The sequence below is a fragment of the Atta colombica genome, unplaced genomic scaffold (genome assembly GCF_001594045.1).
Source record: "Atta colombica isolate Treedump-2 unplaced genomic scaffold, Acol1.0 scaffold33, whole genome shotgun sequence".
Lineage (NCBI taxonomy): Eukaryota > Metazoa > Arthropoda > Insecta > Hymenoptera > Formicidae > Atta > Atta colombica.
In genome coordinates this window covers 99,805-113,275 of record NW_017259437.1, presented here as the reverse complement: position 1 = coordinate 113,275, position 13,471 = coordinate 99,805, and the positions used below count along the sequence as shown (strand labels likewise).

Here is a 13,471-nt window from a genome sequence, read left to right as displayed (position 1 = left end):
TATATATATATATATATTTAGCGGAATCTATAACGATAAATTACATTGTGTGTATCGATAGTCATAAACTAGAAATTATAAGTATAATGATTTCATTTGTTAAAGGCGGAAAATTTATTATCTTAGAAAAACTTTGTACTTGAATTCTTCATCACGTGAATAAAAAGTAAGATATTGAGATAAAAAGCATTTTGTAGAGGATGAATAATACATTCATGACTTTTGATTACAATTAAGAAAGAGAATTCGTTAATCTTTTTTTACAAGAACATTTTAAATATTGGGTTATTCAAAAAGTCATTGCGTTTTTTCCAATAAATGGCGTTGTCCACGTTTATTTGTATGCGAGCGTGACATGAATGTTAAATGTTTATGCGCGTTTTGTTGTTAACACTCAACCTAAAAACCAAAAAAAAAGTTGACGCGATTCGGTCGAGTTTTGTGCTTGCAATTGTGGTTCGAACATGGAGAATTTTGAAGAGCATATTCGCCATATTCTGTTTTATTACTTCAAAAAAGAGAAGAAAGCAACTGAAGCAAGGGAAAAGTTGCGTCGAGTTTACGGCAGAAATGTCATAAAAAACCAGTGCCAGAACTAGTTCGCCCGATTCCGTGATTTTTCAGTCAAAGACGCTCATGGTAGGCCTTCCAAGATTGACGACGATGAAAGCATTGGTGCAAGCAAATAAGCATTCAACGGTTCGGGAGCTTGCTATCGCTCTAAAAGTGTCCGTTGGAAATGTTCATGGCTATTTGAAATCGCTAGGCTTCGTAAAGAAGCTCGATATTTAGGTACCGCATGAGTTGAAAGAAATTCATCTGACGAATCGCATGAACATCTGCGATCAACTCATCAAACGTGAAGAAAACGATCAAAATTCTTGAAGCGTATGATCACGGGCGACGAAAAATGGATTGTTTACTACAACAATGTCAGCCGAAAAAGAAGTTGGAGTAAGCGAGGTGAAGCACCGGAAAGGCAAGCAAAGACGGAAATCCACCAAAAGAAGGTAATGCTGTCAATGTGATGGGATTGGAAGGGACCAGTCTTTTATGAGCTACTTCCAAAGAACAAAACGATGAATTCCGATGTCTATTGTGAGCAGCTACAGAAATTAAGTGATGTCATCGCACAGAAACGTCCCGACCTAATCAATCGTAAGGGTGTGGTGTTTCACCACGACAATGCGAGACCACACACAAGTTTGGTCACTCGGCAAAAATTGTTGCAACATAGTTGGGATGTGTTACACATCCACTATATAGCCCAAACCTTGCACCATCAGACTTCCATCTCTTTCGCTCCTTGCAAAACTCTTTAAATGGTAAAACGTTTGCTTTTGAAGACTTCATCAAACAGCACCTAGACAAGTTTCTCGCAGAGAAGTATGAACATGGTATTATGAAGTTGTCCGGGAGATGGCAGAAGATCATCGAACAAAACGGCCAATATATCAATGATTAATGTTCATTACATATATTAAATAAACACACCTGAAAATCAAATGAAAAAAACGCAATGACTTTTTGAACAAGCCGTATAACAAAAGAACCATTTTTGCACATTAAATCTCAATTATTTCGAAAATCTGACGTGCTAGTGAAATTTAACTTGCGGCATCGTTTTCAAAATCCAAAAATCTATAAAAAAAGCACCTTATCTGATTAAAAGAAACATTTTTTTATAAATTAATATTATCTTTATTCACAGTTTGTGAATGTAGCACCACATCCATTTATCGATACTACAATTTTATTGACAGTGGCGAAAATGTGAAACGTAGTTCACATCAATTTAGAAAATTGATGTTGGTGCCGTTAGCGTACAGTGACTTTCGTCTGTCACACGAAAAAGGCCACCTCTCAGGTTTCTCTCTGCTAATATGCATTATATATGTATAATATATGTATATATATACTTGTACATATACCATATTATAGTCTTTTAGAACTTTTAGTAAGTTTTATTGGGAGTACAAATTAGTTCAGTCCGTTTTTTTGTGTTCAAAAATGCATTTATTTCAAAACAAAATGATCAATTAAAATATTGTCCATCGCTGCCTACTATTTTTTCCCATCTCTCAGGCAATTTTCGAATTCCATCTCGAAAAAATGATTCATCTTTGGAGGCGATCCAATTTTGGAGCCAATTTTCGATTTCTGCGAAAGAAATGAACCGGTGACTTGCTGCATCCTTCGGAACAACCAGTAATCAGAAGGAACAATATTCGGAGAATATGGCGGGTGCGGTAAAATATCCCATTTGAGCGTTTCCAAATATTTTTTTACGACTTTTTAGCGACATGAGGCCGTTATCATGAAGAAGAATAATTTTATCATGTCTTTGCTCATATTTCGGCCGTTTTTCTCGCAATGCACGACTCAAACGAATCAATTGTAGCCGATACCGATATCGATCACCCGTAATGGAATCGCCAGATTTCAACAGCTCATAGTAAACAAGACCCTTTTGATCCCACCAGATACAGATCTTCGAACCATGAATGTTCGGTCGTAGTGTTGATGTTGAGATCGATGGCAACGATTGACCAGGATTAGCGTACTATTTTTTCTTCTTGGGGTTGTCGTAGAATATCCATTTCTCATCTCCAGTCACAATCCTATGATGGCTTTAGCGGTAAGTGGTGGTCGAAATAAATAGATCATAGACGTCATACAATAAATACTTGGGCATCTGTCAACATAACCCCATAGAAACATTAGTCGATTTGTGTCTGCATCATAAAGTTATTCTCGATTGAAAATGTCAGTTTACGAGCCAAATTCTCGTCATTTGCGGGAGGTTTTAATTTTTTGCTTCAATATGAAGAAATCTGCGACTGAGGCTCATCGAATGCTCTCAAATACTTATGGCGAGGCTGCTATTAGAAAGAACGTGTCGTGAGTGATTTCAACGCTTCAAGAACGGTGATTTTGACAAGGTCCAAGGTCATGCTGTATTTGGTAGGACCAGCTCGGCGTAGTGTATTATGAATTGTTAAAACCGACTGAAACAATCACAGGCGATCGATATCGAACGCAATTGATGCGTTTGAGTCGAGCATTGAAAGACAAACGGCCGCAATACAACGAGAGACACGATAAAGTGATTTTGCAGCATGACAATGCTCGACCCCATGTTGCGAAAGTGGTCAAAACATACTTGGAAACGTTGAAATGGTCCTACCCCACCCGCCGTATTCTCCAGACGTTGCTCCCTCTGACGATCACTTGTTTCGATCAATGGCACACGGCCTGGCTGACCAGCACTTTCGGTCTTATGAAGAAGTAAAAAATTGGATTAATTCGTGGATAGCCTCAAACGATGACCAGTTTTTTCGACGCGGGATTCGTACGCTACCCGAAAGATGGGAGAAAGTAGTGGCCAGCGATGGACAATACTTTGAATCATAAATGTATAACCAGTTTTTTACAATAAAGCCTCGAATTTCGGAAAAAAAACGGCGGAAGCAAAATTGTACACTTAATAAGATGTCGTTTATGTATGCATAACAGTAGTCCAGGTCTTGTAATACTCCATTGATGATGATGAACGTTTGTGTAGCATTCCGAAGCCCGAACGGCATGTATTTGAACTCGACATGCCAAATGGCGTCGTGATCGCTATTTTTGGTATGTCCTGCGGATGTATCGGAATTTGATTGTACACTCGGATCAGATCTAGCGTGGAGAAGATCTTCTTTCCGTGTAGCATTTGCGCGAAGTTTTCTAGATGCAAAATTGGATATCGATCCGGTATTGTCCTCGCATTTAGTCTCCTATAGTCGCCGCATAGCCGCTATTCTTCATTTTTTTGAGTATCATGTGTAATGGTGATGACTATGGGCTCTTTGATGCTTGGATAATTCCCTCTGCAACATTAGCTCGAACTCCGTTTTGCCCCCCCCTTTAGCTTGTCTGATGCCAATCTCCGAGATCTGCATGCCTCCGGTAGACCTGATGTTGTCTTTATACAGTATATTGTCTCGTGTTTAGCTTCATGTCTGATGATCCTCGTTATTCTTGGATATCCTGCTAGGATGGCGTACTCTGGCAGAGTGGTTACTGTCTTTATTGATAGCGTCGTCATGATGCTTGCCGTTCATTTCGCCTTCATGTCTGTTTTGCCGTCTATCAATCTCTTCCTTTGCATATCGGGTAAGAGATTGTAGTGTGCTAAGAAATCTGCTCCTAGTTGGTTGTGTAGTATGGCTACTAATCTCCACGGGAATGCTCGTTGGAATTCGAGTTCCGATTGCAGTGTTATTGTCTCGTAGGTTGGTATCAGCGTACTGTTGGTGACATATAGTTGGTAGGGAATTAGTCTCCTATTGTTTCTCGCGCCCGATGCCGGTACTGATATGCTGACTCAGATCCTGTGTCTACCAGGAATCTCTGGACTGTTACTTTGTCTGTAACATGTAGGCGGCATAACTGTGGGCTATCGTCAATGTCATTGAGTGCTCTTGCTGCTTTCCGCTTTGTCCTCGCTGCGACTTGCATGGTTGTTTACATTTGTGGGCTTCCAAAGTAGCATATGATATATTGCTTCCTATCTCTGAATCTACTTCGGGATCTGCTTCTCGCTTTGTTTCTGTTCTAGCCTTTGGCCACCTTCTCTACTTGGGCTGTTAAGGCTGCTATTTGCCTTCGCAATTCTTCGACTGGATCCTCCTTCTTCTTGTCGGTGATCTTGTTGTAGCCAGTACTGTGGTCTTATTTGCGATCTCGTGGATTCTATCGGCCTGCTCTGCAACACTGTTGAGGTTGTCTTTGTTCCGGGTAACTAATATCATCTGTGTCTGGGCGGATAGATGTCTTATAAGATGCGTAATAGCTTCTCTGATACTGTCGTACCTGCTAAGGTTGCTAGGTGTCGTAAAAACTGTGACGATTTCCTGTCTCTCATCTCTTCCGTCTCTAGAAGTTGGCGTATTTTGTGTTTCTGCGAGTCTATCAATCGCTGTATGAATCGTCTTCTTCAAGGCTTCATATTTCTTGTTGTTAGGGGGATTGATAACGATATCCTTGATTTCTTGTCTCGATTCTACCTTCGAGAGAGTATGGATGTATTTCTCATGGTCGCTCGCCATCTTGCATAACTCGAATTGGCCTTCTATCTGCGCAAACCATAGTGGGTTTCTCTGGCCAGAACGATTCGTATTATAACTTTATTTGCTTGTGAGTCTTCCTCGATTATTATCGACATATCTCTTTCTCAGTCGTAGCCATTGTATTATGTCGAGGTCACCAGTTTGGCGATTTTTACTGGCTTCGCCGTCAGCTTCTATTTCTCATCGTGCGCTAGGAGAATGATTCAAGAGTTGATACAAAGAAGAAAGAAATGATGCAAAGCTGTTTGATACAAGATGTATTTACAGATACAGTGCCTTGACAATAGCGGTGTGGTGTATATATGTGTGGCTCTGAAAAGAGTCGTTTGGTTTGCATCAACGAGTGTTTGATTTGCGTCAATGACGCGTTCGCGGTAGCTAACGTGTGCTATGCGTCCACTTCAGCGGTGGCACTATCTGATTGTTGTTCTCGTTCACCAGTGGATTAGAGGGATGCGTTTTCGCAGTGGTAGTGTTCTTGATGGCATGTGCGAAGACTGTTCTCATGGGCTTATCAGCGAGGGCGTTCTCCAGTCCGTCTCACAAGTTTGCGTCTGTCTTTCTGCGGCGTTGGTAGGCTGTAGGCTGCTGTTGGTCCTTGCGACGCTTCCTTTGCTGCTGCTGCCCTTGGAGTCACCGTTGCTGAGTGGCTGCCACTCTCCCTTCCAATGGCTGCTCCTTTGCTCGCCTGGTGAGCACCTTGGCTGGTCTGATCAGTCGCCGGAGCTTGATGGTTAAAGCTCATGTAGATATCCTCTCGGTTTCACCGTGAGCCATGCGATCGCTCTTCGATTCCGCGGACCTTATATAGTCCGCCAGGTTTTTCTAGAGATCCGCGTTTGTCGCATCAGCCTTCTGAGAGCTGTGTTGCGATACTCGCGAGCGAGAAAGTTCCTCGTGGTCCACTCGTGCGCCCGTTGTGTGTACGCCGGATTAGGCGTTGTGTTAGCGCTTGTAGCTGCCACAGACTTACGAATTTTAAAAACGTACATTATTCAACGTACAAAGTATGTTCATATTTGGACATTTTAAAAATGTTCATCTCATGCAAAAAGTTTTCTAAATCTGTTCGCGATGTATTGCTTTCGCTAATTTGACAAATGAAAATTTTTTTAAGATCGCTCGAGTTTTGTTAATATGTACGACGTTTTTTGAACGTCCCTAGGACATCTGTGCTGTATTGAAAATTTTAAAAAAATGTACTCAGATGACCAAGAGTGCGATATCCCACGATACTCGCACAAAATACCGCTACCATACTTGTTACTGTTTAGCAAATGAGAATGGATTAAAATTTTTTTAATGCTTTGAAAATGGATTGAAATGGATTGGATCCGAGCTGACATTAGTTTGATATTCGAAAAAAAAAACATTTAAGAGTTACAAATTTTATTCCTAAGACATTTATATCTGAAATTAATTACTTCAAATTGGTATTAAAAAACGCACAGTGTAGTGCGTTTAGATTCGAACTTGGGATCTCTGGATTATGAATCTTCTACGTTACCCGCTACATCACTTCTTCGTGGTAAATGTGTTATTCATTCTCTACTTTAATTATAACCAGCTAAACTAGTAACGAAATTATATAGATATAATAAAAATATCATCATTTAACAGATATAATAAAGTATAAACAATTTACATTTCTAGAGTCTTTCAAGGACACTCGATTTTTAAATGTAAATAAAACAAATTGTGTGTGAGATATCCACTCAATTTTTTTTGAAAGAATATTTTATGACATTAAGTATGGAATATAACGTCGCTCAAATGTCCGCCGCGGCTTCGCTTAGTGACACTATTCGGGCGGTCCAATTTTCGATGACTTTCTCGCATAAATCTGGCTGAATTTGCTGGATGGCGTTTGTTATGTTGACTTTGCATTAATTGTTTGCGATTTATTCGTATAGATCTGCGATTTAAGATAGCCCCAAAGGAAGAAGTAAAGGCGTTAAATCGCACGATCTCAGTGGCCAGTTCACATCGCCGCCGCGCGAGATAACCCTGCCCTCGAATCACTCGTGCAGAATGTTCATCGTGGCACGTAGCGCCATTCTGTTGGAACTACATGTTATCGGTATCCATATTATCCATTTCCACAAGAAATTGCTTATCATCGATCTGTAGCGCTCATCGTTGACGGTTATGGCAATGCCTGCTTCGTTTTAGAAGAAGTACAAACCGATGACTTCGCCAGATCAAGATCCAAATAGTGACTCTCGGAATGCATTTGGAGCTGGTGCATCTCGCGTAGATTGGTATCGTTCCAAATTCGACAATTTTGCTTATTCACATATCCATTCATCCAAAAATGGGCCTCATCGCTAAAGATGATTTATTTGGCGAAATTTGGGTTAACTTCCAACTGCTCCAAAACACAAGGTAAGGTAAACGACCATAGATAACCGTGTGTTCAGCGAACACACGATTATCTATGGTCGTTTATCTTATTAGGTGTACAACTTTGCTTCCGCCGTTTTCCTATAGATGGCTTTAGCGGTAAGTGATGGTCGAAATAAATAGATCATAGACGTCATATAATAAACTTGGGCATCTGTCAACATAACCCCATAGAAACATTAGTCGATTTGTGTCTGCATCATAAAGTTATTCTCGATTGAAAATATCAGTTTACGAGCTAAATTCTCGTCATTTGCGGGAGGTTTTAATTTTTTGCTTCAATATGAAGAAATCTGCGGCTGAGGTTCATCGAATGCTCTCAAATACTTATGGTGAGGCCGCTATTAATGAAAGAACGTGTCGTGAATGGTTTCAACGCTTCAAGAACGGTGATTTTGACGTCGAAGACCGGCATAGCGGTGGAAGAGAGAAAGTTTTCGAAGATGCAGAATTGGAGGCATTACTTGAGCAAGACTCGTGTCAAAATCAAGAAGAATTGGCACGATCATTGGGAGTGACTCAACAAGCCATTTAAAAACGCCTCGAAGTCATGAGAATGATTCAGAAGCAAGGAAATTGGGTGCCGTACGAATTGAAACCGAAAGATGTTGAACGGCGTTTGTTTGCTTGTGAACAGCTGCTTGAAAGGCAAAGACGGAAGGGATTTCTGCATCGCATTGTGACTGGGGACGAGAAATGGGTTCATTACGTATCCCAAGTGCAGAAAATCATGGGGAGTTCCCGGCTATGCTTCCACGTCGACGGCCAAACCGAATATTCACGGCTCTGGCCAAGGTCATGCTCTGTATTTGGTGGGACCAGCTCGGCGTAGTGTATTATGAACTGTTAAAACCGACTGAAACAATCACAGGCGATCGGTATCGAACGCAATTGATGCGTTTGAGCCGAGCATTGAAAGACAAACGGCTGCAATACAACGAGAGACACGATAAAGTGATTTTGCAGCATGACAATGCTCGTCCCCAGTGAAAGTGTTCAAGGCATACTTGGAAACGTTGAAATGAGAAGTCCTACCCCACCTGCCATATTCTCCAGACATTGCTCCCTCTAACTATCACTGTTTCGATCAATGTCACTCGGCCTGGCTGACCAGCACTTCCGGTCTTATGAAGAAGTAAAAAATTGGATCGATTCATGGATAGCCTCAAAAGATGACCAGTTTTTTCGACGCGGGATTCGTACGCTATCCGAAAGATGGGAGAAAGTAGTGGCTAGCGATGGACAATACTTTGAATCATAAATGTATAACTAGTTTTTTACAATAAAGCCTCGAATTTCGGAAAAAAAACGGCGGAAGCAAAGTTGTACACCTAATAAGTTCCTGGATCAGTTGAATTTTATAGGGGTGCAGACCCAAATCCCGACGCAAAATTCGCCAAGTTGAAGTCGCAGAAAGGCTAAGTTCTTGTGAACGACGAGAAATTGTCCACCTCGGATTTTCCCATATATTCTCACAGCGATGTTTTCAGCAGACCTTGTGTTTCAGCGACGTACTGGTGTTGGTTGATTATTCATCGAACCGGTTGACTCGAATTTGGCCACCAAACGTCGAATAGTCGACTCGGCAGGACGGTTGTGGCTAGGATATAAATCACGTAATGCGCGGAATGTTTCTCGAATGGATACTGATTTTGATAATAAAATTTTATGATTTGCACACGTTGCTTAACACTATGACCTTCCATGGTTCCATTTGCCATACACTACTAAATAATTCACAACAAATTTGACAGATGTCACTTTAACAACATGGCTATTATCTAACAAATTGCGAGCGTATTCCCTATTGAAAGACCTTATATAAGCATAAGGGAAGTGTCGGATAATCTAATGCTTGGCCACGAGTTATGATTAGCCTAATATTTGAGCTGTGTTCAACTTGGTTTACGAGTATTCACATTGATCATTCATTTTACTTCTAATCAAAAAGAAAGAAAAGAACATAGTTCAATTACAACTTTTTACAATTTTTTTGAATTTAGTTGAATTAAGACAAAAAAATTTTCTACTTATAATTTTCAATAATTTTAGTAGCATTTATGGTTCATTTTTAAGTAAAAATTTTTTTTATTCAATTACATTGAAAAACTGCATTTCATATTCAGAATATTGAATTGAGCAGTATTCACGTTGCAGAGAAATTGCTGATTATTTGTGAATTTAACTGAATTAAAAAACTGTACTTCCTATATACATTTTGAATTGAGTAGTATTCACAGTAGTATCCACAGAAAATGCTAATATTATTTTTACATTGAAAGACATACAGATATCCTGCCGAAAACAGCCGATTAAAACCAATTAAAATGTAATTCGTTTTAATTCATTTATAATCAGTTTTAATTGGTTTAAAAAAATCCGCGCTCGGATTAAAGAATGATCGGTTTCAATTCTTTAAAAATCGTAATCGATTTTAATGTCACTTTCGCGGATAATTTCCGATCCGAATTCATTATGTTCCAATCCATATATTGTTATTAATCAAAACAGATTCGAATAATCGGATGAATATGTAACCCGCTCGTATATTTTTCTTGTAGCGGCTAAATCCATTTTAATTATAGGAACACCGATTCAGTGAAATCGATTTCAATTTCCAGAAAAATCATAATCGGTTTTTCATGTCAAGCCCAAGACACATGTGAGGCGATAGCGATGGACAGCGATAGCGATAGTGAAAGGAATCCAACATACAAGAATCCATATCAATCCATGTCAATGCACATAGGAACACGGAATAGTGATAGCGACAGCGATAGTGATAAATTTCTGACGAGTGGAACTCTGTGTCTACCGCCTTATGACCTATCAATCAGTGTTCAAATTTTTCATTCTGTTTATATACGCTATAACCTCTTTTCACGTTTTTCCAGTTTCGACTTCTAGTTTAATTGTGATAAATTTAAAAAATGGATCATTTACAAATAATTTTGAATTAAAAATTAATATATTTATAAATTTGAAACAAAAAAGGCTAGATAAGCTATGCAAGGTATTTGTTGCTAGAAATCTTTTAAAATAAAAAATATAACGATTCAGATGTTTATTATTAAATTGACCAAAAATATTAAACATTATAAACCTAAGTGGAAACAAAAACAATAATGAACAAATATTTTCTATCGAAACATTCATATACAATATAACATATTATACAATTTTCTATTTATATGGTTCGTGGCGATTTTTTAGTAAAATTAAAGTATTTTTCTTAGAGTATTGAAATCAATTTATTTAAACCAAATATGCTCCATTATTTTCTATAATATTTTGTCATTTTTGGGGCAAAGCCATAATTCCATCGCGATAGAACTTCTGTGGTTTCTAATCGAAAAACTGCTTCAAGTGATTTTCACAGGCCTCTTTTGAAGCTAGCTTTACACCATTAAGAGAGTTCTGCAGAGACCTAAACAAATGATAGTCTGAGGGTGCTATGTGAGGACTATACGGTGGATGCATTAAAACTTCCCAGCCAAGTTCTCGCAATTTTTGCCGAGTCATCAAAGATGTGTGTGGTTGAGCGTTATCATGATGGAAGACGACACCTCTCCGATTGATTAATTCTGGCCGCTTCCTCTCAATTGCTTGTTGTAATCTCTGCAGTTGTTCACACAGTAGAGTTCGGAATTAATTGTTTGATTGGACGATAACAGCTCATAGTGAACGATTCCCTTCCAGTTCCACCACACAACATCACTTTCTTCACCGTCAATCCAGGTTTTGCGATTGCTTGCGCATTCTCTCCTTTCTTTATCCACGATCTTTTTCTAGTTGGATTGTCGTAGGTGATCCATTTTTCATCATCAGTTATCATTATCTTCAGAAATGGTTCAATTTCATTTCGTTTCAGTAACGTATCACAATTGTCAATTCGATCCATCATGTTCCTAACACTCAACTCGAGAGGAACCCAAACATCGAGCTTCTTTTTGTATCCAGCTTTGTGTAAATGATTTAAAACTGTTTTGTGTCGCTACCTAGTTCCCTGGCAATCTCCACAGTGCTCACATGCTTATCACGCTCGACTTTTACCATGATTTCATCGAATTTTTCAATGATTGATCGACAGGAGCGAGCTCTTTCACATCGAAATTTCCACCACGAAAGCGAGCGAACCATTTCCGTGTTGCTGATTTTGATAGAGTATCTTCATCGTAAATAGCTCAAATTTTTTCACAAGCCTGTGCAGCATTCTTGCCTTTCGTAGTGATACAAAATGTAGCGAATTTTTTCTTTATTTATTTCCATTTTCAAAATAAAATAACTCCACTTCACCGATTTCAATCTTTTTCGGCTCAAAACAAAGGTTAAAATGTCACTTTTTAAACGCACGTGTTGCCGATGCGATTAGTAGTTGCCGATTGCTGAGCATTTAATGCCATTTAGCGGGAAAAACGCCACGAACTTTTTCCCATACCCAATATTATATTTTCATGTAAATATTTAGGTAAGATGGAAGATGAATTGGTATTTATCATTGCAAAATATCTGTGTTAGCATTATATATTACATGAAGAGTAGGAAAAAACAAACATTGGAGAAATCGACGATAGTGAGTACATCCTATAAATCAGAAGCATTTGCAGTATTGTGACTTCTCAATTCTGGAATTAAAAGAAGACAGATTTCTTTTTTTGGTATAGAGAGAAGAATGGTGCCTACATTTTATGAACTTCTTCGACTGGTAAAACATTTGAGAAAAAACAATATAATCAATATGTCTAGAACAGTGCCTTGCAATAACATTGAGGTATATATTTTCATTTCAATTATACTTTCATTTCAACTATAATTATATTTAATTTATTAATTGTTTTTTGTCTCACAATAAGCTAATAACTAATATAACTATTAATAATTTGTTACATTAGATATTTGGCAATCAGAGACCAAATGCTATCTGTGGCTCTAGCTTACAGAGTCAGAGAATCTATTGCTCATATGATTGTGAAAGAAATATTCTCCGTTATAGTAAAAGTTTTAATGCCGATCTATATAAACCTCCGACAGGAAAAAGATTTGTTCAGATTTTTTAAGCTTATTTGCCAAATTTGCCAAATTGTGTTGGAGCAATAGATGGCACTTAATTCATTCAGGCACCTTCAAACTCTGGATCTATGTACTTTAATTACAAGAAGTTACATTTACAAGAAGTAACATTTAGTCTCGTATTGATAGCCACTTGTGATGCCAGATATATATTTACGCTTTTTGATGTAGGTGCTTATGGCAGCGATAGCAATGAGGGAATTCTATCATCTTTGGAAAAGTGTTATATGAAAGTATGTTGAATTTACCAAAAAGAACAGCTAATCTTCCAGAAAGTGATCAAAAACATCTTGTTATTTTGTTGCCGACGAAGCCTTTCAAATGTCTACCAACATAACGCGTCCTTATCCAGACAAATTTTTAAATGATCAAAAAAGAATTTTCAACTATCGCTTATCACGGGTCAGAAGAACGATAGAAAATACTTTTGGCATTCTTTCAGCTAGATGAAGGATATTTCTAAGATCAATTTATGTTACCCCAGATGTTGTTGACAAATCTACTAACAGCAATATGCTTACACAATTTTTTAATAACAAAAAAACGATGAGTAAGCACTACAGCAGCAAAAATAAATGTCCGCCTCAATTCGCAGATAGAGAAACTGAGAAAGGAGAAATAATCGAAGGAGAATAGCGACAACAATCGCAAAGTGATCATATAAGACACATTGGAAAATGCGGAGCACATCGAGCTACGAAAGATGTTTATACAATGCGAGATACTCTGTCATCATACTTCATGACACCTGCTGGCTAAGTTCCATGGCAATTCGAATGTATACGTACATCAGGGATTACATCATGATATGACGTAAAATTGAAAATTTTAATTATTAATATAAAATACATAAACATATTCATTATTAATAGTTATAAAATAAA

The 13,471-nt window shown here is 38.3% G+C and overlaps 1 pseudogene; it reads left to right on the top strand.

Annotated features, from left to right (window-relative positions):
• The first annotated feature begins 7,428 nt into the window (after positions 1–7,428).
• LOC108690462 lies at positions 7,429–13,223 on the top strand (annotated as a pseudogene).
• Positions 13,224–13,471: the final 248 nt, after the last annotated feature.